This window comes from Passer domesticus, chromosome 4, assembly GCF_036417665.1.
Source record: "Passer domesticus isolate bPasDom1 chromosome 4, bPasDom1.hap1, whole genome shotgun sequence".
Classification (NCBI taxonomy): Eukaryota; Metazoa; Chordata; class Aves; order Passeriformes; family Passeridae; genus Passer; species Passer domesticus.
This window is the reverse complement of record NC_087477.1, coordinates 29,107,418-29,135,310: the sequence shown is the minus strand read 5'-3', so window position 1 is coordinate 29,135,310 and position 27,893 is coordinate 29,107,418. Positions and strand designations below refer to the sequence as shown.

Below are 27,893 nucleotides of genomic sequence, written 5' to 3'. Positions count from 1 at the left end.
AAAAGAGGTAAATGAGCACTATGATTGAAACAAATTTTTGATACATTTTTTTCTGTGCAATTATTGCTTTTCTCCCTGTGCATTTCTCCCCAGCAAATAAAATTAATTACCAAAATGTCTGTAACTCTTCTTGCTTAAATCAGAAGACCAGAGGATGGTCAGATCATGATAGAGCAGATCCTAGCAAGATCTCCCAAGATCAAGTTCTTTCAACAGAACCTGAACTTCATGCTTCTCACTGGGACTTGTCAGAATTTTTGTGTTTATAGAGGGATTTGGGGAAGTTTGCAAGTGTCAGGTGTGTGTGGTGCAGCACAGCTCAACAACAACAATGCAACTCCATGTCTCCTTTTTCCATCTGATGCTAATGTCACTCAAGAGAAGAAATTGTTTAGTTCCTCAAAAAAACCCCAAAACTGTATTACTAAAGTATTCCATGTATTGTAAGTAATTTTCCTCATGTAGAAAAAGATATAATACTTGCTACAAACAGTGTTAATTCAAGTCAGAATATCCATAATCAGTATTAAAAGCTCTTGTAACTTTCAACAACAGGTTTTGCCCCTGACCAGATTTCTATATCCTGAGAAGGCTCATAGTGCCACAACAACATTAAAAGAAGAAAATGCGAGTAACTTCTTTAGGCAAAGATTTCTTTATTAATTTTCATTAAAGTAGGGTCACAAGAGGTCTTTTATTAACTGATAACAGCAAGTTGGGATTGATCAACACTCACTGTCTGCAGAGCCATCAATTAGTCCATGTGAAATAGAGATTTCAGGTGTACCACGCTGTTAACACACCGCTCTTGCTGTTCAGTTTTTAAAATAGCCCAGCTTTGTACAACAGAGGGGCTGGATACAAAATACTCAGCTGAAGAAAAGACACGTCATGTTTTTGCTGTCAGTTTTAGCATTTGTCCTGCTGCCTCTCCCTCAGTAGTGGAGCATCTTCCATGTTGCAGTCAATGCAATAATGAGATTTGTTTGTAGCCAACAGCTCTTGTCAGATGGCCCTCAGAATCATAATTGCCTTTGTCTAGAATCTCAACAAGCAGAGCAGGCCTTTGGAAACAGATCCTCCTCGGTGTCTCATGACCTTAGAAATTATCCTCATGACACCAAACAAGTGGAATAAAATTTCAAATCTTTCCTTCTCTCACTTTGAATAATTACTGGAGCAAATGGACATAAGTAGATATGGTGCAAGGAGACGTTAAATTCATGTCATTTTTAGCTGAGAAGAATATATTGAAGATAAATGCAAAATAAAGACAGCAAATTAATTTGAAAGTATTCTAAAAGGAAAAGTAAGGCTACTTGTCAGATAGAAGAAATTAAATTAAAACAAAAAAATAAAAATAAAAATTTTAAAAACCAAAATGCAATAAAATACAATTAAATTAAAATTACATACAAATAAATAATATTAAAATTATATTTTATTTATGTTTTATTTTAGTTTTTCTTTATTTTGTTTAAATTTATTTTATTTTATTTTTATTTTTACTTATTTTATTTTGATGTACTTTATTTTTATTTTTATTTAATTTGGCTTTATTGTATTTTCATTTATTTTATTTTATTTTAATTATTTATTTTATTTTGTTTTATTTTATTTTATTTTATTTTATTTTATTTTATTTTATTTTATTTTATTTTATTTTATTTTATTTTATTTTATTTTATTTTATTTCTTTTTTGTTTATTTCTTTTTATTTTATTTCTTTTTAGTTTATTTCTTTTTATTTTATTTTATTTTATTTTATTTTATTGTAGTTTAGTTTAGTTTAGTTTAGTTTAGTTTAGTTCTTTTTAGTTTATTTCTTTTTAGTTTAGTTTAGTTGACCTGCCACTGGTTAAATCTGCTTTTCTTTTGAGTCAAAACCAGAAAGCACAATGCTCTTAAGTGCAAGAATGAGACCATCACTGAGCATTTCTGAGCAGATAATTCTCATTGCTCACCTTCATTCCATCTTCTTGGTATTTCTTCCATGTTTCCATGCAGTAGCACTGAGAACAGACATTTTTACGACATAAAAGAAGAAAACTGGGTGATATTAGAATGAAATACCACAGAGATTTCTTTATGCATACCACACACACACACACCCACCCCCTCCCCACTGGTTTGGTTCACATTTGGAGCTTGTAAGCAGCAAGATCAAAGTTATCAATCTGGCAAGAAGAAAATTTATAGCTTGATCGTAAAATATAGGCAGCCAATGCTGTAATAAGGCTTATGATACTCTGGTTTGGAAGTTCTTTAATTTCTTCTGGAATAAAGTATTGAGAACTTTTAACCTTTTAAGTAGAATTTCTGCTAAGCATAAATTTACTCGTTTCACAAAACAACTTCTACCAATAAAATACATTCAAATTTTGGCATGCTAAATACATTGAATGTTCTTTATTCTGCTTTTTCTTCAGTAAATGCACTTTATATCCTTACATTAGTTTCAGAAATTTTTTGGGGTGTTTTCACTATGGACAAATAGCAAAAACCCCAAAATGCACTGCCATGAAAAGTTAAATCTGGGTTTAATGGGTTTAACAGAAGAAACTGACCTTTGGATTACTTGGTATTATGCTAGCCAACAGAAAGCTTTTTCTGCAGGAGAGAAGTCTGAGGTTTAAAAGTATGAGAAAAAAAACTTTATTAATTTTGCTTCAGGAAGTCAATGATTTGAGTTTCAATCTTTTTTAGGTGCATCTTTATCCTTTATCCCCCTGTCTGGCCTCAGAAATTAACTCCCCATATACTTTGTCATATGATTTACAGGTTGTTGGTTTGACACACAAGGACAGTAAGTCAATAGTCTCTCTCTGAAAATCCTATTGAGAGTTAGGGCTGTCTGATACTAGATGTGCAATCAGAGCCAATCTGCTGTTGAGGAGTTGTACCCTCTACTTTGGACAGAAGCACCAAATGGAATAATTTCCCCAGAGTGTGCTGAAGGCTTATCACTGAGAGGTGTAAGGAAATTTGGATGGAGTTCTGCAAAGTTCTGGATGACTTCATCAAAAGCCTAAGAGTATGACCTTGGTAAATCTTCATTTTTAGTTTCATTACAGAGGCTGGTTGAGTTTCTCTTAAAAAGAGCATTAAAAAAATGCCATAAAATTCTTGTATGCTCAGTGTTTGTATGACAATATCTACTGTAAATTACTTATCTAAAAAAACACTGTTCCAGTTAAGAACAGAATTTTAATACTGACTTAATGATTAAGGTTTTGGTCTTGCTCTACTACCACTTAGTTAACTATGTTGTTACCTACGGCAAATTCTTTTACAAGTAAAACCCTATTAAGCACTACCTGTGCTTTTTCTTTTATTTCTTGCCAAAGGGAGTGAATATTTTTACAATATTTCCTATTCCAGTAGAAAATTATCAGTGACAAAGACTAACCATGCAAGTTGCTGATGTGAGAGAAGTGTTGTGTATGTCAGATGAAAAATGCATCTTGGTGCACAGAATATATTGCAAGGCTCTTCAGCTAAGAGCTACTTCAGTGATTGACTACCTCTCACAACAACTGAATCAGGATAAACAAAGATTGAAAAGCACTTTGTATTCCCAAAAGCATTTAAAGGTTTTATGGAATTAGTAGGATTCTTGGAGGAGTTTTAGTAAAACTGCAGTGGTCATGGATGTGTCCAGGCTGTTCTCTGAGTCTCATCACTGGGATCTGCCGAAGGTACACCTAACCTTCATAGATCAAAAGCCGTGATGGGTCCTGCAACAGTCTTCTCTGAATTGTAGTCCATGATTAATCTCTCTGCTTTGATATTAGTGAGCTAGCAAAGATTTTGATCCCTCATAATCAATGATTCTTTGGCAGCTGTTGAAGTGAGTTGTGCTGGCTTTGTTTCCTGAGCCAAATGGGAATTCATGCTGTCATTTATTTACTGTTTGCTGAAAGGAACACTTTAATCAATGACCTCATCCATTTTTGATATTTCATTGTCTCAAGATGATTTCTTTATTTCTGGATTTAAAATTATTTATTTGCTTTAACTGGTGTGCAATTTAAATGAATAAATAAGGTTTGAGTAATTTAAGTGGTATGAAAGTGAGACAAGAAAAGAACAGAGAAGTTTTACCTCTTGATTTTCAAAAAAGAGCACTTCTATTCAGAGTCAAGGTTCAGGTTTGGTTAGATGCAAGGAAAGAGACAATTCTGAGTGTTGCATGCAGAACTGGGACTGAGATTGATATAACTAAACTAAGCTCTGGAAAAGCACACCTGAGGAGTTTGTCCATGACTCTTTGGCCTTCCAACCTTGTCAACCTAGCCAGAACTGATAGCTCCTGGTAAAGCTGAGCCTCAGTGAAAATCTTACCAGAACTCATGGTTCAGGTGGGCTACAGAGAATTAATCTCCCTGTTCCATGTCCAGTGTCTTGTGGGGACAAACCTCTTCTTGTTCCTACTGCTGACCTTTGAGCTGTGAGTGAAGCCAAAAGGGAAGATCTGTCCGGGAAAGTCAGTTTGTCCATATCTCCAGAAACGTCTCACCTGACAGAGTCAATTGCATTGTCATAACACACTGGCCACACAGAGTGTGCTTCCAGATGAGAAGTCTCCTCTCTAGTTTGTGATACCCTCTGATGTTATATTTTAACAGAATAAATCCTTAATTTATGACTCCTTTGCAGCTTTGCCTTTTAAATTAATTGCCCTGTGGAATTCTCTACATATTAATGCTGAGTAGAGCTTCTTGTCTTATGAATTATCAAAACACTGATCTGAAGGAAATTAATGATATGAAGCATAGAACAGTACTTAACAAATTGTCTTCGTTGCACGTTGAAATCTTGCTCTTTGTGCTTCATTTCAATCTGTTCATCGCTTTGGGACCTTTAGCCCCCACTGGGGAGAAGCACATGTAACCTTCCTGAGCTGTTCACTTTGCATTTGGAACTCCAGTTTTGCTGGAAGATGTGTCAAAAGCCTGGCAAACACACAGCTGATAACACTGGAAAGCTGATTCTATTCAAGGAAGTGTTGGCATTTATTTGTGCTTGCAGCCTTGCCCCTGGATGCAGCTTTTTGTGACGTAGCAGCTTCTTTTAGGTTTCTGCCCATGGAGATTTGACTTGCATTTCTTGAAAACATACCTTCTACATAAAGGGAATTTTTCAAGCATTTACAGTGGAAGAGGAAATCCAAACAGCTCCTGGGTATCTTTATTAACAAATTATTTCATTCAGGAGAGAGTTTAATCAGAACACGTGACTTAGATTCTGGATATGTTTAAAACAAAGCAAATGTGCTGTGTTTTGGTTTGGTTTGGGTTTTTTCAGTCCCTTTTCTTGCATTTCTCATTCTGGATATAACTGGATATATAGATTTACATTTGTATATTGCTTGAGAATAGCCAGTGGCACTAGGAACAGTTTGCTCTCAACTCACATCCTCCTTTCTTCTCTCTTTCCATGTCTCACCACCCTTTTCCAAAGCAGAGAAACTTCAATTTTCTACTCCTAATCTTTTTTTCAGATTTCTGGGACTTCTTCCCCAACCCCCAGGAAAAAAACTCAAAAAATGCCCCATCACTATGCATCAACTCAAAATATGAATAGAAGTAAACTAAGAATATAGTTTTTATATGACATTAGGAAAGAAATGACAAAGGAAAGAAATCTGTAATGCCTTTTCTTCACTGTGAATGGGAATAAGGACTGTTACCTGTTGCACACACAGGGAACTTCAAACTTTGGATAATTTTATAAGCAATATATGCGTTAGGTATGTTTGCTTTAGCTAAGCCTGTGCTTGAGGTTTGGAGCAGTTTTACATCTGTGATTCACATGTTTTGCTTGTGCTTCAGCACCTGGGGTAGAGGAAGACATCACACAGACTCTAGAGATAACTTGGTGTACTTGGACCATACTTAATGAAAACAGCTGTTTCTCCCAGGCTCTTCCTTCCTGACAGATCATGGAGCAGATTTTCTTTTGCTTTCTAACAAAAGCTTTCTAGCAGCTGTACTTAGAAAAGCTTAACTTTTCTACCATTTGTGAAAATTTCAGCATGCTGAATTCTCTCATCTGTCACATCCAAACTGCTCCATTATACTGTCCATTATATATTGTGGAAAGAGATTTTCTTGGAAATACAATAGAAACTGGTCTGTTTACATGTCTCTTACTTTTGGAATCACATTGTATTTTAAGGCACCCAAAACATTCATTATACCTGTGTGAAGATTCACATTACCTGGTTGGCTCCATGTTTGAAGAAATTAGAGAGGAATATTTACATTCTGTAATGGAAATAGCATCATGGTCTCTGTCTTACTCTGCCTTTTTTTTGGTCAAGGGGTTTTCTGGGTTTGATTTAATTGCATGGAGTTGCTGCAGCACTGACATGAGACTGCAGCAGTAATAGCTGAATGGTATTTTAGAGTGTGAATATGCTTTGGAGCCTTCCACTACAGTTTGTTCTTTGTTCTTTGATTTACAAAGGTGAAATAGTGATTGCACAGATCACAAGATGACTTATTTTCAATAAGGATCCGGCTTAGTCAATCAATAGGCTACCACCTTTTACACTGCAAAAGCATTTTGAAAAGACTTTTTCCATTGCCATCTCAAATCCCTATTTGAGAACAGCTAAAAAACATATCATAGTACTTCATGTTCTGTAATTTAATAAATATTTAGACATATTTCTATTCTGGAACAGGTTAGATTAAATCTCCAGATATAAAGGCCATTTGTACTAACTGGCTTTCTCACAGTTGTCCACAAAATCCTGCAACTTAATGCATGACAATACACACTGGAGTACAAGCTGCAACCATAAACCAGTCTCAGAATAATCCCCTCCCTTCAAGTCTTATTCTAAGCAAAGCGTTCTTGTCCTCTGTTCCTGGTTTTGCAACTAAACAAAATAATCCTCTGGTCATACAATGTCATCTTTCATTCATGCATTTGGAATAAAGCCATATGACTTCAGAAAAAGAGTAATTCCCGTTTTAAAATGAAAGTTTTAGGGATGGGTAAGAGTCCGAATTAAATAAGGTAAAATATTTTCCTGAACTAAGATAAAAATTCAGGGTATGAAAATATAGGAAGCTTTTTATTTTCCTTTTTATCCCTCTTTTATTCTACTAAATAAGCTTGCCATTTTTACAGCAATTCATACTGAGAATTAAACAATTTTTTTTACATATTACTTTTTACATATTTTTAGGTCATGCATACGGGTTCCCAGCTTTCTGACTTTGATCAAAAAGCTCGATCAAACCCAGAAAAGAGTATTTCATAGCATAAAAAATCATAGTCAAGATTATGATTTCATTGTGTTTAGCATGGCATAAATAAATATCGAACCCAAACCTATTATATACTATTTTTTTTTTTTTTTGGAAGCCCAGTAATTTGCTTTTAAGATCAGACTTTGGGTACTGTTCATGTCAGGCACTTACATCCTTAATTTTGCCTTTGTGGAAATGCCACAAAATCATGGCCGTAATTGGGAAATGGGGAAGAAACCCACCTTACTGGCAAATTCAGTGGATTATAATGGACTGCACAGGGAGTGAGGTATTTTAAAGGAGAACTGAGACCTTCAGTGTAATTTTAACATGTGTTTTTGCTGCACAGCTTTGAAATTTCAGACTCTGGAGTGCAGTTTACAAGTGACAAAATTCAGTTCCCTAAATCTCCGAGGTGCTCTTTGAAAATTATCTAGAGGGTTAGGGCTCCCTTCAAACCTGTAGTTTTGTAAAGACCTCTTTCTGAGGGAGGTACTTTAACAAACACTGCTCAGCAGTGCTGTAGAAAATGCTGGCCTGACAGGCATGCTGCTGGTAAACAAGAATTCTAGGTGCTGAGGAAAGAGGGATGCCAGGTGCTAGGTGGAAAAATAGGAGACCTGACTTTTCTTCAGATCATGGGGACAGTTCCTCCCTCTTTCTGCCTGGGAAAGCTCTGGCTGGTCATGATTTCATTGGATTCCATCTCCATCTGAAACGTTTGGTCTAGTAGTTGATTTTGCATTGACATGCCTTTAAAATTAGTTGTTTGAATATTGGCTGCCAAGTAGGCGATGTGATAATGATGAGTTAGAATGATATGACTACTGCTAGTGCATTTATTTTTTAAAAAGTTTTTTAAACTCAATGAGACTAACAGCAGTGAATGCAGTACTTACCTCAACATTTGGTATATGTCTTTCTTTTTCTACAGAATACCATTTCAATCAGTTACTTAAAAGGTCATGTTTAATGTCACATCAAAACTCCTACGGAGAGATTTACTTTTGTTCTGATGCTGGTAATGTTAAGCAAATACCCAAGGTTCTGGTTACTTCTTGAGTTCATTCTCTGTTTAAACATTGCACTATGATATCTCAATGGTCTTTGACAGTTTTATGTTTTAAGGGATGGCTCCAGTTATCACTAAAAAACCCACCACAATGATATAAAGGTTCTTCTGACATATGGGTGAAGTGTGCATGGCTCAGTAGTAGCGCAGTAGCTGTGACAAAGACTGAGGAGAGATGGCAAGATTTCCAGGCATGGTGTTAAATCCATCATTCAGTTATTTATGGCCTTCAGTGTGATTTATTAATTATATCTTTGAATCTCTCTCAAAATCCTGGATGTACATGATTTTGCCTAGCTATCCCTCCCCTGCTAACCAGAGTTAGCTTTTTTCAAATCTTTCAGTATTGGCTTTTTCATGTAACACTGCTGTTGTCTTTATTTCTCCATTGCTGCAAAAGATAAATAAAAGGCAGTAACTGATATTGTAAAATCTCTAATCACTGAAATCCTGAAGAATAACATTTGCTCTTTTCCTGAATGTAGGTAAGAAATCTTGTGTAAATGAATAATCAAAGGAAATTAAAGCAGAGAAGAAAAAGCAGTGTATTGTAACACTGTTCTCCTAAGCGGCGAAACTGAACTAACAAAGCAAGTTTTTAAACATAGAAAATGTACGTTAAAAAGCAAACTAGGGTAAAAAAGATGGAAGCAAGATAATTTCTGCACAAAACTTCATTTTAAATAAAATGGAGAAGAGCATGAATTTTGTCAAGTTAAATGCAAGCAGGTCCTGACAGGTGGCATAAAACAGATTGGGTGAGCTATGGAGTAGACAAGGTTAAGGACAGCAAAATTATGTTGCCTCACTTTTGAAACACGTGGTGTAAAGTTTTTCTAATTTTCCCTGCACAGACTGAGGGACAAGCAGGCAAGTGAAAGCACTCCTCTTTACTGCTAATCCAAATATTTAAATAGGCTCTGCTCATTTACCAACAAACTCTGTTCGCCATCCTTTTCAGAGGGAGCAGCAGGACCAACACTCCTCATTATTGTTTCTAATGTGCAGAATAAAAGAGGCCTTTTGAGATTCAAGACCCAGTCTGCAGTGTAACATAAAACCTGAGCTTTTAATTAATCCTTTCCCATTGGTTTGGGGTTGTTTTGTTTGTTTGTTTTCTTTTCTTTTGCTTTTATTTAGCACTAAATGATAACAAGGAATTCTCAGAATGGTAAGTATATAATTCTTACCTTGAGATTTTCCAGTTTACCAAGAAATTCTGTTTGGTAATCTTTGCCTTTGGTACGACATAACTGACATATTTGGCAAGGTGTCAATTCAAATTCCTTCTAATTAGTTTGCAAATAAATAGAGCTAGAAAGCTTCCTGTTAGCCATTATTTACAGCAACACCTATTGCTAAGCTCCCTGACATTTTTATTTTTGGGGCCCAGCTTTCACTCATTTAATCCTGGAAAAGGCTTTAACTCTGTGGTCTGAAATTTCCCTTCCTGGGTATCTGCCTGAAGCTTAGATGCTTTGATTACTGGGAATACTGTTGATACAAGATACATTATATTGCTCATGTTAAACAGCATATAAGCATACAAGCATATAAGCAAGTTTGCAGACTTGTCAGTGTGAAAACGTACTTAACAAAAAGCCAGTTTGCAAATATTATATTTTCACAGAATTATTCCCATGATGTTTCTTCACATAGCTCTCATGCTATAAGAAAACACACAATAAAAATTACGCCATTATATCACTGATGTTGGAGACAGGAACGTGACAAAACACAAGGACGGTCACGCAACAACAGCCAACCTCTATTGAGCGCTCATCTCCTTATATGGCATTGACGGGCCACATGGTTCATTCTGATTGGCTGAAGCAGTTGCCCCCTGGCCAACTAGCCAATAGCTATCCAGCCAGCCAGCCAATAGCTGCCTGTGCCCTAGAGGCCCAGGCCTGCTCCTCAATGGCCCAGACTAGCCAAGTTATACAACCAAGGTAATTATATAATTAGTTATTTAATCAGTTAGGTTTCAGTTATAAAATTATAGTTGGGAGTTCTTATAACTGTGAGGCCTTCAAGCCTCTGTTAGCCACCACATAATTAGAGATGCATAAGAGACTTGAAGCAAAATTACCTGGACTTCTCTATTTTGCCTTTTCCTACCCGTGAAGTTACTCAGCCACAGTAATTTCAAAAAAATGAGGACTTTCAAAAATGTGCACTTCTTTTTAAAAAAATGAGGTCTTACAAAAAATCACTTTTGTGCAAAGGTGAAAAAAGTGGTCTGTCCTGGGCTTTTTGTTCAAAATACAGAGCAGAAAGCCTGCAAGTGAAATACTAACTCTGTAGGCAGCTAATTTGCTTTGATCTGACCCCAGAGTCATTGCATCATTAAACTCAGTTGAATTTTCATCTTCTAAAATTGTTCTTTCTTTTTATGTAAAGTTAATAGGAAGGAATAGGAAGGCAGTGGCTGTCTTTTTTTTTCAACCAGAGGAATTGCATATTTAAGACCAGATTGTTCTGTTTTCATGTACCATAACATGATTTCACAGTTTGAGGATCAAACCCAAGCCCCAGATAAGACGTGTTCAATAACTCAGTCTTCATGAAGTACTCCACCAACAATGCCCCCACAGATATGTTAGAATATATTTTTTTCAGTCAGGGTAGTAAAGTGTCTTGAGAAAACACATTGCAGCCCAGGTAAGTACTTTTTCAATTGAAAAGAAGCAAATATTTGTGATTGTCTCCAGGATTTCTGAGGCCGAAATACCAGGGTTATTTTAACAGCAAGTTGATATTATCCTGGGAAAATAAGATCTGTCAGGTTACCTGGTATGTATGAAACAGACCTCATTGTGCCTGAATTTCTTGTCTTTTATCATTTTCAACAAAAGCACCATTCAGCTGTATCTTGCCTGACAGTTAAGTTACATACAGTGCCCATTTTATTCAAATGAGTGGCAGTAACCTTTATTCTGAACAAACAGCAACCCCGCCAGGGGAAGCACTGCTTTGTCTCCACAGTCCCTCTGTGTTAACTCCTCATCGGTTATGGCTGAGCAGCAACCGTGTTTTCCCCTTTCTCCATTCTGCCAACTGCAGTTCCAGCCTCTGTAAGTGATCACTGTATGGTTCATTAAGTTTTTGTACATATAAACTGGTATTTTGAGAGCTGTTATTAAGATGTACGAGTAATGGGATCTGGCCAAGTTTTTGCACTGTTTAACTCCAAGTATGTTTTCCCGTGATAGCATTATATGAAATAACACTGTATTGGATGGCAATTCCACGTGTAGAAATGGAACTTCTTTTTCTGAATTCTCACAATTATGCTGAATTTTTGCAGGAAGGATTGAAAATTGAGAAGGGCAGCATTTTCCAGAGAGTTTGATGTTGACTTATGACTGCCATCTCCAAACAGCACTTATTATGTGGATACCATAGCACGTAGAAATGGAGTGGGAAGAAAATGGTTTTATTTGCTTCTGCACATTTTATCATTTTCAGTTGAACTATAGCTAAAATTAAGCAATTTTATGGGTAGAAATACATATGGCAATAGGGAACATAGTAATCTAAGAATCATAACAAATATGTGCATTTAAATATTTCCACAATGTGCTTAAGTTGAAACATGAAAATAGACTTTATTAATGGATGCATTTCTGAGTAAATTCTTATAGGATAAAACCATAAGATTACTCAGCTGAAAAACATTATTTCCCACCTGCACAAGGAAGTAGGGCAGGGGAAGGTTTTATCTTCACCAACCCAGCTTGGGAGGGTGCTTGAATTCACCCCTTCCTCAGCTTTTCACCTATGTGTCAGGCCAGGTTCCTTTCTAAGGCGTACAGACACACTTATTATTCTGTCTCATTTCTGTCTGATGACCATTGACAGGACCTGAGGGAACAGCTTGAAGCTTCATTGGGGGAATTTAGGTTGGATATTGGAAAAAGCACATTTACTCAGTGTGTGGATGGGCACTGGAACAGGCTCCCCAGGGAAGGGGACACAGCACCAAGACTTCCAGAGTTCAAGAACACTTTGGACAATGGACACTTGAACACAATGGACACTTCTTTAAGAGCAAGAGTCAGAATCTTGTATAAGTTCTTTCATTTTAGTTAGTCAAAGTCCATATCTGTTCAGGGAAAGGAAAAAAAAAACCAAAACAAAACAAAAAACCAAAAACAAAAACAAGCAACTTAAACTATGACACTAATGCTTTTAAAAATTGTAACTAGTCTGATGAAAACTTTAATGGATGGGAATCATGACCTTGTATTCAGTAAATCATAAGCTAACATTTTTCTTGCTTTTTAAGTTATTGTGTATGAAATGCTAATTCCTTCTTTCATGGATTAGCATTTCAGGGTTTTATGCTACTAAAAATGCATCATCTTAATAGTTACTTGAAGTCTTTTGTTCAGAGTACGGGAAATGCACAGAGAGAGCTCACTCTCAATTTGGCAGATGGAGTTCATGATACTAATTAACAGAAGATATTTTATTGAAATAAAGACTCATTTAGGATGAAGCTTTGCACAAAAGTAATAGCCTGAATTTCCATGGTCTAAGACCATGGATGTTCTAATTATGTTTAATTTTTGCTTTAAACCCGATTAACTTGTAAGTAGTCAAAGTACTGCTTTTATAACTAGAGCATGATAATAAGTGTTCCTGAAGCAACAAAAAAATTAAAGAAAAGGATGTTAATGTTGCACAGAACTGTCAGTTGTTCCCTGTGCTTGAAGCCCTACTTTCTGGCAATGCATTTTCCTTAGTATATCTGATTCCTTCCCAAAGTGGGGAGTGGTTTTGAGTCTGCAGCCACCTAAGAGAGCTCTAATAACACACTTAAGAGATGTTCATATTGCTCCAGTAAATGTGTTAAATGCATTTTGTGTGATGCCCTGTTAGTAGACATAAACTGAATAAATTTCACCTGTGTAAATATGTCCCAAATCTGAATCAGGATACTGATCTTTTTCTGAGATTCCTGAGCAGGGCTGTCTGAGGAGCAAGGCAGTTTGAAATGTACCTACCACGTTTGTCCTGAGACCTGCAACACAATGCAACTGTCAGCACTGTCTGTAATCAGGTGTCTATTGATTGTCAAAGGGGAAAACTGCAGTCAGGCATTACACAGGATGGCAAAGCCTGTAGGGATTTTGGCACCTGTTAGAACAACCTCGTGGCTATGCCAGTTTCTCCCCCACAAGCATGCAAGCACACATGGTACCCTCTGCCAAAGAGTATCCTCTAACTCTGGGAGAGGAAGCTTTTTGGAATTTTATATATATTTGTGTATTTATATTTGTATATTTCGTGTAATTTTTAATAGATTTGTATATTTTGTATATGTTTGGCATATACACAGTTTGGATTCTGGGGCCTATTTCCCATCAGTAACCTCAGCATGGAAGACTTGTTAATTGTGCGCCTCCTTTAAACCACAAAGCCCTTGTACAGCAAAGAACAGGGCAGATGCAAGCGGTGATTAATTGATTCTGTAGATTGAGGGCCAAATGAATTATCTGACTATACTGTCATTTCTTTGTCACATTCAGTTAGGTAGCCTGATTGAAAAAATAATCTAAATCTTTTGCTGTTTGTTTTGGTAATTTTTACCTTTTTTTTTCCCCTTTATTACTCCAAGACTTGAATAAACAAGGTATCTTCTTCCCAAGAGCTGGCAGGAGACAATTGTCTGCAAAGGGAGATGATGAAATTTATACTTTTGAGCATTCAGGTCTAAGGAGTAGCCTAACTTCCTCATAAACTGTTTCACTTTTGCATGTCTCATCAGCATCATAAATATTGAGCACTTTTCTGCATCTGGGACTGAATTACTGTAATAACCCACCATAAGGTGCAAGTAATGAATAAATGTAAGTCAGCTCTGTTCTTAAGATGTATTGCTTTGCAAGTTTCTGCCATAAATTTTTAAAGAATTTTTCCTCTCTTCTGAATTAGACATCTGCCAAATTATCATGAACCCTTTTTGTTGGTCTGCAAACAGACCTGTTTTCTGGACAGTATAGTGAAATTTCTAATTGAAAGCCCTTCTGTCTGCAGAAATTTTTGTGAGTATGTCTGCTTTAAAAACATGGGTGGGAGGAGAAAAAACACAAGCTGTCATTAGAATTCTGCAGATACCAAAATGGCCTCTAGCTGTTAGAAGACCAGCATTGAAAACTACTTCCATAACCATCACAACAAAAATACATTGCTCTTACCAAGGCGCTTCTCAACTGTGAAAGACTCCATAGCACCAAACACTTGTGTGTGTTTCCAAATCCCAGACATGAGTACAGACTGGGAAAAGAACTCATTGAGAGCAGCTTTGCAGCCAAGGAGAGAGAAGGACAAGGGAATTCTCATGGGTGGAAATTCGGAAAATTTCCTGTAGCCCAGAAAACCAGTTGTATCCTGGGGAGTGTAGCTGCCAGTTTTATCCTGGGCTGCATCAAAAGAAAAGGCCAGCAGGTAAAGGGAGGTGATTCTTCCCTGCTACTTCAGTCTCATGAAACTGCAGCCGGGTCTGGAGACCTGATCACAAGGAAAATGCAGACCTGTTGGAACAGGCCGGAGTTCAAGCCAACATCACTCCACGCATCAAAGTGGTTTAGGCCTCCTGAAATTAATCACTCTGTTCCATACAGGGAAAGTACAATCTGTCCTACAATCCTGGAAATGTAAATCTCATGCCCCCACTCAGAGAAATTATATTAAAATAATATTACTTGAATATTAAAGGACTACACCCTGAAACTACTTGTCAGCAGAATATTTTTAAAAGCATGTCCCAAAGTTATTTTATCTTAGCAAAGAAATATTGAAGTACATTATATTTCAAGGTGGTTTATGGAAGTTATTTGTTCTTCTGAAAAGCCTAACTTGGTTCTTATTTTCTTAATTGACCACAGCAATGCCCACAAACAGACCTTTATAAACCTCTATTTGACATTACTTTCAGTAAGATTTGTCAAATAATCTCAAATTGCTACATAGCAGATGTCTGTCTCTGAGACAGTTTTTAAGTCATGCTTAATATTCCCTGAAACAAGCCCTTTTTAAAAAAAGCAGTCCAGTTGGCCTATTTTGGATGTTTTTCTGGGAATGGAGGGATTTTGAAACATTTCTCTCCATTGACTAAGATAGTGCAGTGCCAGGTGTGTGTATTGTACAGGTCTGCACTAGGTCAGGTAAATACTGCATTTGAAAGACCTCATAAACCTCTTGAGTTTGCTCTTTAGCCTTCAGCAAAGCCAAGGTTGCTCAAGTTTTTCCTAGAGATATCTTTAATTGTTAATGGAAAGGTCTATTATTCACTACATTCCCAACATTAGTGATGTTATTCAGGAGCAATGTCTCCAAGTCAAAGAAGCACTAGATGAGATTTTTGTTCCCAGATCTCTTCCTGGCTCACTGGTGGCCTCTGTCTTCCAAAGTTTGTAGTTTGTAAAGATAGAAGTAAAAAATCACACCCACCTCCTTTGAGACTAACTGGACTGCATAAATTGTTATTAGATCTTTTGTTATTTTTTTGAATCAGACTTCTCCAGCATTTTTATGTTTAATTTTTGAAATATTATTAGATTTATTTGGGGCCTTTTTGCTTGTCAGCATAACAGAGAAGTTAATAAGTAATTGTCTTTTTTTCCATTCTCTGGTGTTGTGTTTGTGTTTTGCATTATCTTCATAATCCTTCTTTGGGATCCTCCAGATATCAGAATGAGCAGAGATCAGCAGGAGGCTGGCTTGGAGTGTGGGTAGGAAATGTGATTTTGGCTGATTCCTGTCAGCACAGACCTCTCACAGTGAGCTCAATCAGGTAAACCTACAGCCATTTATTAAGGGCAAAAAGAAAGTTCTATCTTTTCCCCATTATCATCAAGGTTCACAAGGAGCAGGGGAGTAAAGAGAAAAACATTCTCCATGCATGTTTTACATTACTTTTGAAAAGTAAAGGCTTTCAAATGGTGCCCTTGTGCAGTTCCATTGGACACTGTGTAGTTGTCTTGCAGAGACATATGGAAATTGTCGTAGACTTTGGGAGTCCTAGGGTATCATTAAGTCCATTTAAAACTGTCTCAGTCAGCAGAAAAAATAGGCAAGATTGCAGGATTTCTTTTTCTCTTGTCTAGATTAGAGAAGGAGGATGAAATGCAATGTCTGGATCCTCTAGATGGCAATTAATGGAATTATTCTCCATCAAAAATTGCCGTTTCATCAAAAACAAGATACTTCACAGAAATGAAGTTTTGAAGACAAAAAATTTCAAACAAATTGCTCAGATATTCATTTTACTTAAATCAAGCAGTTGGCTCTCCAAGAGAAGCATAAGTCATTTTGATAAGGTGATCATTATTGTCATTCCAAATTATTTAATTTGGACTGTAATGCTAACATTTATTTTCGCAGCACATTATATTTCATGGATTGTATTTAATATTTGAATATGAGTTAAATCTAAGCTAACCAAGTTCAGAAACCAAATCCTGAACATCCCTGAGTTACATTTACTGTCATAGAGGGCAGTAGGTTCTTTAAGTGATTTATGGGTAGGAAGAGAAGGACAGATCAAAGAAGGAAAGGAAGGATGGAACATGGAAGTACTTGTACTGATGCTGAAGAGCTGATGGCCAGAAAGACTAATAGACTCAAGAAGATCATAATCAGACTGTGGCAAATTCAGAAACTGAATTTAGAGCTCCAGACTATCTCTGTTGATGAGGCCATCTAGAGAAAAGAGATTTGGTACTTTCCTATTTTTCACTTAAAAGTTGCATTGGTGAATGGAAATATCTAAGAAATTAATATAAAATTAATTAATTTCATATTTTTGTGTTTAGGTTTCTTTACATGTGCTACAACCTGAATTTTCACTTATGTTTCTGCTTCTTGTTGAAGTCAATTCTTAACCTCATTCAATCTTATGCTCTGCAATGTCCGACCTGTTCTCTACTGCCCTCAAATAGGCACTAGCTCTGGTGAAAACCAGATTCAGAACAAACCAAATAAGGTGGGTTTTTCTCACAGAACCACTTTAGGGATAGAATCAGACAACCTAATATTTTGCCACTGTTTTTTAACCATCCCATACCTCAGACAGATGTGCTGGTGGAACAGACAAGAAAATAGAATCACAAGTGAACCCTTACATTTGTAAGGCTTCAAACACATTTGCTATTAAAAACTATATCTTGAGAGCAGATAAAACACCTTGAGAATCTTAATTTTATTTGAATCACAAGACTCTTCCTCTTTGGTTTCTTTATTCACAATCCCACTCTTTTGCAATTACATTGTCATACTTGTGAAGAACCAAGTCTCTTGCACTCAAAATGAGAACTTTTGATTCCAATTTATTCATTAATTTACTCACATCTTCAACCATATTTGTCATTTACCTCCCTGCCTTCCAGTATAATATGTGGCAAACATAGTACGCATTATCTGACACACAGCTGCATGCTAATGAATGCTTTTTTGGCACTCCAGAAATGTGTTTACCATATCTCACAGAGAGAAGTATCATTTGTAGTTATTTAGTGAAAAAGAATCAGAGATTTAAGTACTTCATATTTTAAAACATCCATAAAAAGAATGGCTATAGTGACTCTCTTAATACCTGTCTCTGGCAGCGGCCATACATTTAGGAATACACAGAATAGGGTTAGGCTTTTCCCTTTACGTCCTCCATCTTCCCACAGTCTGTGGCTTAGGATGCTCGTGTACCTTTGGTTTTTTTTCCCCCACCTTGTTATTTTTATTAGCCCCCAGTAATACTTTATTTTTCATTAATTTTTATGGAATTCTATTAAGTCTCAACAACTTTCTGTCAGAGGGAGTCTCCTGCTGTAACTATATGCTGTGTGAAACAGTATTTCCTAAAATTTCATTTGCTTCCCATAGCTTTTGTGTTGCTAAAAACAATGAGTATTGATTCCCAATTCACATAACTCATATGCTTATAATTTTATGTACCTCTGTCATACACCTGTTCAGTTGCTTTCCAAGCTGCACTGTTGTATCTATTTTAATTTTCCTCAGAGAGGAGTTGTTCCATGCATTAGATGACAACTTAGTTCTGTATATTTTCTTCTGTGTAAGAGTTAGGGAAACAAAGATTAATTACACTAGATATAAAAAGACAAGAAGACTGAAGCAGAAACAAAATGTTGCTGCATGTGTAGTGTGAGATTTGAAAGTAACTGAGGGGTAGCTAAAACTAACAGGTCACCAAAGTAACACACAGATGCAATTTCAAGGAGGATTAATGAAATGTTCACAAATTACTCTATTGAAAACAACATGTTATCAGTATTTAAAAAGTGATTTGGTCTTGATTTGGTTCTGAAGTCAATATGTGGTTGGCCAGCATATGGAAATACCATTCTTAATGAGACTGCTACAGTTTGAGTTCCCCTGGATTGGCTTGTTCTGGGTGTGGAATACAGCAAATAAAATGGAAAACATTCACTGAGCAGAGACAAACTTTGGCTTTGCTATATTGTGCAGACATAGGAGAATAATATATCTTTTCAGAAAGATCCAATACAACCAACACAGTGATCACAAAGTGATGTGTAGAATATAGAAAAAGAAATCTGCAATAAAGATTTAATTTAACTAATTTAGAATCATAAAATATCCTGAGTTGGAAGGGACCCACTAGTATCATTGAGTCCAACTCCTGACTGCTCATGATCATCCCAAAAATAACACCCTATATTTGAAGGCATTTTCCAAATGCTTTTTGAACTCTGTCAGGCTGCTCCTGTGACCACTTCCCTGTTCCAGTGCCCAACCACACTCTGGGTGAAGAGCTTTGTCCTAATATCCAACCTAATCCTCCCCTGACACAACTTCAGGCTGTTCCCTCTGGTCCTGTCTCTGGTCACCAAAGAAAAGAGATCAGTGCCCTCCTCCTTTCCTCACAAGGAAGATGTGCGTTGTCTTTGCCTCGACTAAGACCAAATCCTTCAGAGAGTTCCTCACATTTCCTTTTTTTTTTTGTGGTCAATTTTGAACAGCTGGTTTAATGTCTTGTTTTTTCCAAACTAGGAAGACTTGAGGCCATAGTCTGCTATATGCCTTTAGGAAAAAAAAATACGTGCAGAGTTCTAAGGATGAAACAAAAAAGAATCTAAAAGCCTAAAGGTCACATAATGGTCAGTCAAAGAGGGTGTATAATGTGCTTACATGTAGAAGGCTCCCAGGTAGTAGAATTCATTCAATGTACAGCTGAATTCCCACCCAGGAGCTCCAGAGTTGCTTAGGAACACAGAATTTGTCAGTAACCAAATCATTTTTATGCTGTGTTTTGAGAAAGGTTCTAAAATTACAGCTGACAAAAATCTTGAATAGTTTTGCTCACATTTATTTGTCTTTCATTAAACATTGTTTCTCCCTTTTATCTGTTCATTTTTCTCTCCTACCAGAAAGTGTGAGTGGAGGACAAAGGAGATAAAATGGGTATTCCTGCATGTTGGAAAATTGAAGTCAAGGCTATTATAACACTTTTGTATATTTTTCTCAAAAAAAGCCCTCCTACAAATGACATTAAAGTGATGTTTTTCCCCCAACAGTTTAGATTTAATAGAAACACTGTTGACAAGTCCTTACTTAGAGTCTCCCACTTTGAGTCCACCAAAATTACCAAGAGGTGAGGAGAGGCTGGCAAAGACAAGATAAAGAAGAAGGTGCTGAGCAGTAAATGACAGCTGCAGCTGAAAAAGGATATAAAACTCTCTTTATGGTGGTATGACAAGGCAAAAATAATAAATGGAGGGAAGGTGGCTTCTGTAATAGCTGGGTAATGGTGTAGCTCTGGAAATTCTCCAGGCCTGAAATGATTTTGTAGAAGCAACTGCTAAAGTAACTTATGCAAAGACATATTTGCCAAATAGAAGCTCTAACCTTGCTAGGAAATATATGGCTGGGTTTCCTATGGCAAAACTTGGTATATGATACCACTTGCCATTTCAGGATGGACAATAGGTGCAACTTCCACTTTTATTACAGACTTGCTCTCCATCTCCAGAGGACTGTTGCAGGAGCTGTGCTCTGACCCTTATCCTTGGAGCAGGGAAGCAAGCAGTGGTTCCCAGGATAAGCTCCCCTCACAGGCACCTTGGGCTGGTCCTTAGTGCCAATTGTCACTCAGTGAAGTGTCACTACAGGGCATGTAATAACAGGAGCTTCTCAAAGGCATCGGTTAACTCTAAACCTGAGACAATAATATAGAAAAAACTATTTTATTTCAGTGTGAGGTACATTTGCATCACTGCAAATCTTAGAAATCTTACCTCAGGAAAGAGTTCTTGTTCTTTCAGAGAGCTGGAAGTCAGTTGCTTGTATTGGGATTCCGGTTTGGCTTTTGTAATATAAGGGGAGATATTTGTAATGCAAATCACCCACAAAGGAAAGGGAATGATCCACTTTTCTCAAGCAACAAATCCTGCCATAATCTTGCTAACACCATAAAACCCAGTTTACTCAAGCATTTGATGCATTTTTGTCCCCATGTGTTAAGCTGACAAGGCAGGATTTACAAAATTTTCCTGGTATGATGGGACAAAAAGCAGAGAAAAACTGTGAAAGCCTGTGGGACTTTAATTAGGCTTTTGTGGAGCATTTAGTAATGAGGTCATTGCCTCGTTTTCCTCTGCCCAGTTCTACTTTCAGTGCTTTTCCACTGTCCCTTTATCTGTGGCTGGGAGCACTGGTGTTCTCACACAAAAAATTAGCAGCTCCTCCCCACCATGCAGTCTGTGGAAAAATTTAGTTAGGAGTTTGGTGACCCTCTGTTCCTCAGGAGCCATCCCAAAGATGAGAGTTTGCTTGTCTCCCTTCATCTTTCCCTCTGTAGTTCTGTTAGTCCCTTGACAGCTCATCACCTCTCCCTTCTTGACTTAGGTGGGCCTGTTATAACCTGCAAGGGAAGTTTTTCCAACTTCTTGTAAAGATTTGAGTTTAAAAATAAAATCACATTGCAAATCAGGATAAAAGGATGAAATCTTGTAAGCTTCTGCAACTTGAACAGTTGAGGGGGAGAAAACAAAACAGCTGAAATAAAAAATTAGCCCTAGCAATTATGGTAACTTTTTATAATCTTATTATGCATTCATTTAAATTTTTAAACAAAATGCTTACAGCTGAAAAGTTTTACTTATTTTAGGAATGAAAATGTGGTATTTCTGAGCATATTGTTTCAAAATTAAACATTCAGAGAAAAATTCATGGAAATTTCAAAGAATTGGCAGCATCCAATATAAATCTAAATATAGCTAAAGAGAGGGATGTGTTGAGGTTGGTTTTCTTGGGTAAAATTCCCCATTAAATGTGTGTGCAGGCATTTCAGAAAAATAGTGATCTCTTATGGTCCTTGGGTAATGAAGCTTCTGCACTGAAGTTCAAATGAAATACTGATACATCAATGTTCTTTCAAAAACAAAAACCCTTATACCTCATACTCCAAAAATGCATCCCATATATCTCTCTCATAAAAAAAAGAAACTAATAATAGACAAAGAACCTAAATAATAATAAAAAAATCTAATGAAGTGGGGAAAAAAAAATTATTTTATCCATTTTATAATGTATTGATTACCAGCTCTGTAAGGCAAAAATAACCTCTCTGGAAACTAATAGCGTGGTAAAAAAGGTTTTGTTTCTAGTATGGATGCACAAGGAACAGAGGGAACACGTAGCATCTTCCTGAGCATTTGGATAATAATTACCTAAGAATAGAGGATATGCCTAAAGGCAACAGGAGGATGATTAATTATTATTGAAGAAAGCCCAACAGGTATCTAGGAATAAATTTTGTGATTTGTCACATGCTGGGACTACAAAAAGCAAAAAGTGGAACAAAGAGGAACACTCTGTGCGATACAGTGAATACAAGACCTGCATCTTTTTTTTTTACTTCATCTTTATCTGGGCATGTAAAGGCCAGCACAGATGGGAAGACAAGTAAGGTTTTATTATCTTGAGATCCTGGTATAAAAATGATAATTCCTCCTATGGCAACAAAGAATTACTTACAGAAACATCCACTGGTATTCGATTATTTTTAATAGCTTTACTCTGAGGATTTTTAGCAGCAAATATACTCAGAAAAAAATAAGCATTTGTTTACAGGAATATCCTGACATAATGATAGTGTTCTTATTTTCTTGCTCTCCTGTATATGTTATGAAATGCAAAAACTTCCAAATATCTCCCACTCCAGTCATATTCTATCTAGAGAAAGAATTAACTAGAGATTCATTTATGCACTATTTGAAATCTTCCTCAGAAAGGTCAGCCCCCTGGAGAATTGATAATAGCAGTTTGTTCAAAAGCATAAGTAGCTGTTTGCATCACCTCTTTCACTAGTTTTGCAAGTTTTTGGACTAAATTAGCTTTGAATAGAAGTGTTTGAGTTGATGTCTCTATTTAAAACATTTTCTTTTAGTAAGGTCTGAGGGACATTTGGTCCCACTACACCAATATAGAAAGTTTTGTTTGTGTGTGAGGAAGTGTTTCCTGCTTTTGCATGAACTATGAATTTTGGTTTTGTAGTTCAAGTTAAAATTAGTATATTGTAAATAGCTTGTTAGCTAGTTCCCTCTGGCAGCTGCTGTCTTCTGAGTATAGTTGCAGTTACCTTCAATTCTAACAGCGATAGTATGTGCTGGCTGTGTGATGACTTAATATTAATGAATTAATTAATTGAATGGGGCTCATAATGTTTTACAGAACATTGCAAAAACTTGTGCATAGTCCTTACATCTAGTGTGACGTGAAAGCTGCAGAACACGAGACAGGTGAGCAATAAAAAAAATAAATATAAAAAGACTTTTGCATAGGCAGGACTAAGCTCAAGGAGGATCAGATGTTCAATTTGATATGACTGTTGCTACAGTTAGTCTGATATTATGGGCAATGTGTTTCAGAGTCAGCTGCTCCAGCCTTTCCTAAGCATAATTTAAAATCTGTGAACCTTTGTGAGGGACAGTTATCATTAATTCATCACTATAATCTCCCTTCCCTAATGTCGTAGGTTAAGAAGGAAGTTAAGAAGGCGCCTACTTTGCCCCATCTTCTGTTCTTAAGTAGTGATGGATGCCAGGCTTTCCCAGCCTGCTACTTCATGCTGAGGAGTGCAGTTTTTCTGCATTTCTTACAAAATATCCTGGAGGTGAGCCAAAACAGGCCAGGCTGGATGGGGCCCTGAGCAACCTGTTCCAGAGGATGGTTCTGCCCATGGAACTAGTACATTCCAACCCAAACCATTCTATGACTCTATGAAAACTGTGGAGCTGGAGTAGCACATGATGAGCAGCTGGTATCCTCCTGATAGAAATTTTCAAGTGTATGTATAATTAGTGGCTGTGACACTTACATCCTTATATATTGAGCTGTTAATCCACTGGTATTGATTGATTCTGCTTTAATCAGGATGCAAGAAACAGCCTATAAAAATTACTGCATTAATAGTACATTTTTAAATGGGTCATTCACAGTGACAAGAGATGTTGCACTCCTCAAACGTACTTTTTCCTGCCGAAAAACTTTACTGTTATGGAGGAGAGCTATTTATAACTATGTTGTTTTGGTAACAAGAAAAGTCAATCTGGTTGAATAATTTATTGAAAGTATTAGCTGTGATTTTAGTTCTATTTTCTTTTCAAAAATCATTCATGAAGTAACCTGATTCTTTTTGTGAATGAAGAATGTTACTGTATGGGTTATTCTATTGAGCAATTTGCAGGTTTCCTTCTGGCTGTAAGAAATTTTCCATTTGTATGTAGTTTCCTCCAGCATTCCTTGTTTTCCATGAGGTTTATTCAGCTACCAACAGCAAACTTGTTTCTTTTCCTTCAGTGGGAAACAGAAGTTTGAAAATCACATATATATTTCTGCAACAACAGTAGTACTTGTCTGTGCATAAAGGTCTACAGGTCAACCTGAAGAATAACATTTCCCCTATCTACAGTGTAAACAAAATTCCTTCCCTGAAAATTGTCAAAAAGAGGTGGCAGTACTCACCAGCAACCCTAAAACTAAAGTGTAGTCCAATTTTCATGTGCATGGTTAATTTTGATGGAATGCACGACATCCATTTTTCACCCATGTCTAACAGGATGTCATTAGTGGTATGCAAAGGACATTAAATGAGAAATTCTGAAATACTATCACAAATAGTCCAGTTATGTCACCTGCACTCATCTAAGTCTTTATGAAAAACTCTTGTGTACAGGAGTGAAGGTTCAAAGCAATGGGAAGGAAAATTGAAAGTGCCAATTTTATCTGGGCACCTGAATCTCATTACTAGATGTAACAGATGCTTAAGACTTAAATCTGCAAAGATATTTTGGTTCTGACTTCAGAAGTAAGTAAGGACATAATGCCACTAAGGAGCTGAGCCTTACTTAACCTAAGTCTCTATAAAAGAAAAAGATAATCAGATTCCTAAGTATTAGGCTTCCATTGGAGATTTCCAGATTATTATGAATTAGCTGAAAGTAAAAAATAACACAAAAGCACACAAAGGAAGGAAGGTTTCTTCTCTTTAAAAGTTTTCATGTAGGAAAAGTAATCAAGCAAAAAATCTGCTCTGAAATCCTGCCCTTTACTGAGGATTGAGTGGTGATAACACAGAACAAGGTCTTTTTGTTTCCATAAATTCCATGAATAATTATTTGGTGTAATTATTTTGCTTTGTTAATGTTATTTCTTAGAATCTGGTTATTTGCAGCAATGTTAACAGCAGGTTCAGTCCTCTCCAAACTATGCAGAGATGATTGCATTTGAAATGCAAAATAAATAGTTCTGAAGATAATAGAACTGCTATGTTGTGGTTTATTTGGTGTTCTATGTTCCCAGGCTCTTACTAAGATGTCTTCAGATATTCTGCCCTAAACTAACTATAAAGCCAATATTTTCCTGCTAGTAATTAAGTCCTTTTCCACAGACTTAACATGGTTACCAGAAGTTGCATCTGCCTCTCTGAAATCACTCATCGGAAAACTGATAAAAACCCCATAATGCATGGTGAATCTCAGTGCTGTGCCATTAACATTGCAGTTTAAACCTTAATTAGATTTTGCTTTTGAAGACAGCATATTTCAATGCAATTTAGTCGTTTGTTCAGTGACTCTCTTCTTCAGTTTAATTATGGCAGTTTTAAAAATAATTTTCTTCCTAAAACAACTAGAAGAGGCTGAAAGAGGCATTATTACTGCTCGATATTGGAAAAGATAGGTGGGAAGCATCTTAAAAAGGATGCCGGTATGCTTGGGTGGAACTGTGTGGATATAAAAGATCCTACAGTGCAGCAGTGCTGTTAAACCATGAGGAATCCTTTCGACTGCTGTGTGAAAAGACTGGAAGGCATCAGCTTTTGTAGTCTTGTCAATTAAACAAGCTCTGGTTTCTCTCTAAGCAGATTTTTGTTGATGCCACCATAATTATACATTACTCTTGCATGTTTTAGATAAGAAATGCATTAACAGCATCATCTTTTGGGGCCTTCCTTTTGTAAGTGGTGGTAATCATGCTGTCCCTGGCAATAGGCTATCCAAATGGCCTGCTAATTATGAACTCTTAATTAGAGGTGGCATGCTGAAGTAAGGTTTCCTTATTCAGCTTGTTGCCAGCTCAGACACACAAGGAGATTTTCATGGCTTAGCAAATTGGTCCTTGAGCAGGAGGAATTGTCGAAGAAACTGTCTACGTGCATGCCCACAGCAAATACAAATTAATTTAACTAAATGTTGAATTCATTTTGCAGTGAAAGAAGGAGAAGCACAGCTGCACCACTGCACATTAGCTGAAAATAAAGGGTATGAACATGGCTGGTTGCTGCTGGTTGCACCAGGTGACTTGTAACTTGAGAGATGATAATTGGCCACATGTCTCCTCTTCAGGTAGCACTTTTCAGCTGCATTTTTTAAACAGAGAGAAAGGTATTGCTCTTTGCTCCTCTTTGTATGCCTGTGTGCCAGACCTTATGAGTATTGGTTTAGATACTAATAAGGTGTTTTTCAGTTTGAAGCAACCAAATTTTTCTAGGTAATTAGCACAGTCATGTAAAAGAGAGGACATTGCAGATAAGTCGTGTATCTTTACGCCTTCCATAAAGTGTTTTATAGGAAAAACATTTCTACATTGCAAATACTGAAAAATTTCTCTTAGTCTACCTCATTACTTCATTTAAAATCGGTCAATTTAACTATCCCATGCAAAGACTACCTTTCCTCAACACAACTTTCTGCATTTTCCAAACTTTGGGTCTCCCTCTTCATTTCTACCTAGTGAACCAACCAAAAAGGATCACCTGTATTTAAGAGTGCACCTGAACTGCATTTCAGATGGGCCACAAAAGCCTGCATCAGTCATCTTTAACAGTAACGGGTACCAAGTATTTGATAGCAAAGTCTGTGAAAAGGTAAAAAAAAAAAAAATAGCATGAGGTTTTTTTCTCTCTGTCGAAGAAAGAGAAAAAATACAGCTGAATTTATATTTGTCCAAAGCCCAGTCTTTTTCTTCTGATGTTTCTTTCTTCACACCTTTTCCAGCTTCAATGCACACAGTGATGAGCATTTTTCATAGGAACTCTGTTCACACTGAGGTATCAGACAGAGTGGTCAGATTTTCTGTGTAGCTTACAGTGAGCAGCTCCTGTTTAAAGGCAGAGTGATGGGAGTGTGTATTCTGCAATGGGATATGTATGTGCACATACTGTTACTGGCAATACGCAAGCTAGATCTAAACTAACATTACATTACATATGTTGCAGAAATCATAGATTGCTTTTGGTTGAAACTGAACTGAAGTTCACCTAGTGACAACCCCAACAGCTTAAAGGAAGACGTGAATTATTTTTTCTAGATATGCAACAGAAAAAATACAACTTACTGTGTTAAAAAAAAAAAAAAGCTCTAATCCCATTTATAAATGTATGATTGCTGTGCATGTTCTACCAGTGAAGGTTATTCTGGGTTTGAAGTCCATTAGCATTTATAACCAATACCACAGAAATTTCAAAATAATAAAAATAAGGTCTCACTTTGTGCTTTTGTCTTGTGCTTGCTATGTGCTTAATACAGACCTTAACTTCATTGGACTGACAGTGACCTAAAACGTTCTCAGTGAATCACCAAATTTTGCTGCCAGTTTGCTGAGACTGCTCCACCACATTTGTTAGGAAGACAGATCTATTATTAAATTTAAATCTGCCATCTGAACAGGCTTAAATCATGACATACTGCAAATAGCAGGGGAAACAATACAATGATAAATAAAAGAGATGTGAAAGAAAAAGGAGTGGAATATCAAATGGTGAAAATACACCTCAATAAAGAGAAATCTTTTCAAAACAAGCATTGATTACTGTAAAATGGCTACAAATGACAAATTCAATTAAGATGAAGTGATGCTCTCACAACAAGAAGATATGACACAAAGATGTGATAGAAAACATAATGAAAGCAAGACAGCAGCACAATGCAGAAGAAAATTAAAAAGCACCAGATACAGCTGATAATTAAGGCTTTTTTTCTCCTGCTAACAAGTATATGTGTATTTAG

At 36.6% G+C, this 27,893-nt stretch overlaps 1 long non-coding RNA gene across 6 annotated transcripts in view; it reads left to right on the top strand.

Moving 5' to 3' along the window:
* The first annotated feature begins 10,152 nt into the window (after nucleotides 1-10,152).
* The window catches only part of LOC135298825 (uncharacterized), a 98,703-nt gene continuing 80,962 nt past the window's right edge, over nucleotides 10,153-27,893 (top strand). For 2 of the 6 annotated variants that reach the window (XR_010360848.1, XR_010360852.1), the window contains exons 1-4: nucleotides 10,153-10,289; nucleotides 23,059-23,126; nucleotides 26,096-26,270; nucleotides 26,620-26,752. This is a non-coding gene — a long non-coding RNA (uncharacterized LOC135298825). The remainder of the gene's footprint in view (nucleotides 10,290-23,058; nucleotides 23,127-26,095; nucleotides 26,271-26,619; nucleotides 26,753-27,893) is intronic. The other 4 variants (XR_010360849.1, XR_010360850.1, XR_010360851.1 and 1 more) reach the window with 3 other exon arrangements.